This window comes from Frankliniella occidentalis, unplaced genomic scaffold, assembly GCF_000697945.3.
Source record: "Frankliniella occidentalis isolate FOCC.00 unplaced genomic scaffold, Focc_3.1 Scaffold113, whole genome shotgun sequence".
In the NCBI taxonomy this organism is placed as follows: Eukaryota; Metazoa; Arthropoda; class Insecta; order Thysanoptera; family Thripidae; genus Frankliniella; species Frankliniella occidentalis.
The window spans coordinates 628,575-631,729 of NW_026267241.1; the positions used below are offsets into that span (position 1 = coordinate 628,575).

Here is a 3,155-nt window from a genome sequence, read left to right on the forward strand (position 1 = left end):
AGACTTCACAATATTCAAGTGTCTTCCATATCTGTTGATAAGTGCTTATAGGATTACAGCTATGGTCTTGGCATATGGAAGTGGGGTTGCGTACGCGCACTCAAGTCCATTTGTCTAATCGGCCATAGCAAATCCTCTGATAGCACAGATTGTTCAGTTCATCAACAATAATGGTGCATTGTTTGTGGTGTCAACACTATTTGTCTAATCTTATCTATCCTAGCGAGAGACACGTCATAGTAAGTAAGGTAAAATTTACCTGGTATCATTTTCACCTTTCTAATTATGAAAATTGAATGATTGAAATGATTGAGATGTATAACTTCTCTTGATGGTCTTTGCACTTATCTTCTATCACTTTGGTAGCTTCAGAAATTTCTGATTAACTCTTGATATGATAACTGTATGTGTCTTCACTATCTATCTATATGTTGTAAGTGCTAATTGGATTGTCGCTGTGGACTTGGCATGCTGATTTGGGGTTGTCGTCCAGACAATCAAATCTAATTGTCTAATGTCATCTTGTGACATTGCAAATCCTATGAAAGCACAGATCATTCAGTGTATTTTTTAAATTAACCAACACTACTTGAATTGTGTATTGTTTGTAGTGTTCAACACTGTCAGTCTAATCTAATCTATCTACGTAAGGGACAGTGACATTTCAGAGTTCATAGGCTTCATTCTAGCTGGTATTGTTTTTAACTTCATCAAATGTTAGAAATTATGACATTGTGATGATCATAATTTTAATCTAATCAATGTTGTTTGATAGTTTCAGATGAGTCAGCACCTCTACTATTGGGAAATATGTTGCGGTTTAGTTTCTGTCCAAGAAAAATGGCTGGGATTCTGCGCTTGAATTCTACTAGACATAAACCAATTATTTTATGGTACCTAAAATATCACTGTGAGTACAAAATTTGGTGAGTTTCTCTATGTAGTATGCAGAGTTAACTGAAAGTGCCATATGAAATCAAAAGTTTGACCTGTTTTATTGTTGGTGACTTGAAGTTTGTTACGCCAAAGATGGAGAGTAATTTGAGCTATTAAACTGATTTCTGATTATGTTGAAATTGTTTTAGTAGAGTTTGTGATATATGTATTTGATTAAGAAGCACAAATACCCTCTATGATTTTTTGTGTCATTCTTGATCCAAATTTGTCCTAAGAAGGGTTGATGTTATCCATCTAACTTTCCTGGGAATATGTTTTAAATGCTGGAAAAGTTTGAAGTATTGCCTTAACAACAAGGGTGGCGTTCGTGCTTCCTTTTTTTTTTTCAAATCTAATTGTCGAATGTCATTTAGTCCATCACATATCCTCTTGCAGCAAAGAGCACTCTACAAATACGTAGCTTTATTAATTGTGATTGTTTGGGCATCTATAGAATATTATTTCAAAGTAAAGTATTGTGTTGCATGTTATACCTTCTGAAACTACTCAAGTACAATGTAAACATCTGTTTTCATGAATGATTGGGACTAGCAATTATCCTAATTATGGGAGTTGTTAAAGTCTTTCAGCATTGAAAAGTTTTAAATAGGATTTGTAGTACTGGGCAGTTGTCGGACTGGCATCGTCTTCATCATTGTGTGAAAACTGCTGAAATGGTTTTAGCTGTGACCTAGACATGCTGATGCGGGTAGCGTACGCGCTCCAAATCTAATTGTCGAATGTCATTTGGGTCATCAGATATCCTTTTAAAGCTCAGAGTACTCCTTTTAATGTATTGTTTCAATTCACAAACGATCAGATATTGCCTCATAGAATTACTTTTTCTATTCTGAGATTTTGATTTCTTATGAAAGAGTAGAGGAGTTGCAAGGAATACAGACTCATTTTTCAGGGAGAGCGGCCATCTGACAGAGAGAAATATCATCGAATTTTGCTTCAAAATGCTGGGGTTGTGAATTACTGTTCAAGAAAAGAAAACCAGAAAATACAGCATGTATTCCTGTCACTTTCTTCACTCCTACAACATAATATCCGTTTTCTCTTAAATTAAATTTCATGAATGAAATTTCCGTTTCTGAACTGTACTTGACTGAACAGTGGATGCACAACATTTATCCTAGAACAAAGAAAAGTACAACAGTATGTAGCTTCATTGAGCTATGATCCTTTTGCATCTTGTAGCTTTGTAGCTTAATTATTTGCCAATCCCAACATTACAATTGAGATACTGGTGCACCCTCATTTTATTTACTCTTGCTATTACTTTCTGTTTCTCAGTCTCTCTTGTACATCATTTTCTTCTTGTCAATAGGTTAAAAATGAGAAAACTCCCATTTGTTTAATAAATTAAAAATTTCTTCCACCATATGTCAATGCATTTTCCTTTCCATGATGGAAAAGGACAATTGGCAAAGTAGAAGTTATGAAGTACACTGTGCGGTAGCAATATAAAGTGAAGTGATCTTTATCAAAAGCAAACTGTTCTGGTGAATCATTATCTAAATCAGTATTTGTTATTTTTTTTTTTTTAAAGTTGAAGCTTTAAAACTCTTTGTGATTGTTTCTCTCGTAGAGCTTGCCATTAGAACCTTGAAATCCTGATGGATTTAAGTTCCTATTTGCTAAATGTGTTTGTTGTTGACTGACAAACATAGAGAAAGCTAAAAACTTGAAAACCAAACGGCATAATTTCCAAGGTATACCTAGTCTTCACTCTAATCTAGCTTACAATCCTTATAGATATATTATAATCACCGAATTACAAATATTCTTGCAAGGATCTACGTTATTGATGCATGACAATTAGGGACAGTGACGCCTGACCTCTTGCTACTTAGTAGCATAAAAATCAGCATTTGTTTTATTCGTCAGTTTTGAATTTTTTGGTTTTGATTGGTTTCAGATTTGCTGAATTGTCCATGTAGAGCTTGTTCAGGACACATTTCATGAAGGACACAGGGAATTTGAAGATGATTGTCGCGCATTTTCTATAGCCTGAGTTTTGGTGGATAGTACCTGTCTGTTCGAAGACTGCTTCGTAAGGTATGTACTTTTTAATATGGTAGTAGTGCACTTGTACAAAAGCAGATTATACTTGGCCATGACTTAACTTTGACTGAGCTGACTCTAGTGTGAGAATTATCGATCTAATCTAGAGTTGGACCTGAGCTCTGGAAGTTCCATGGCAAATAGGAAGC

The 3,155-nt window shown here is 34.8% G+C and overlaps 1 long non-coding RNA gene across 1 annotated transcript; it reads left to right on the forward strand.

Annotated features, from left to right (window-relative positions):
* Positions 1-6: 6 nt before the first annotated feature.
* Positions 7-3,023, forward strand: LOC127749969 (uncharacterized). Its single transcript, XR_008011452.1, has 3 exons — positions 7-692; positions 776-926; positions 2,861-3,023. It is a non-coding gene; the product is annotated as an uncharacterized LOC127749969 (long non-coding RNA).
* Positions 3,024-3,155: the final 132 nt, after the last annotated feature.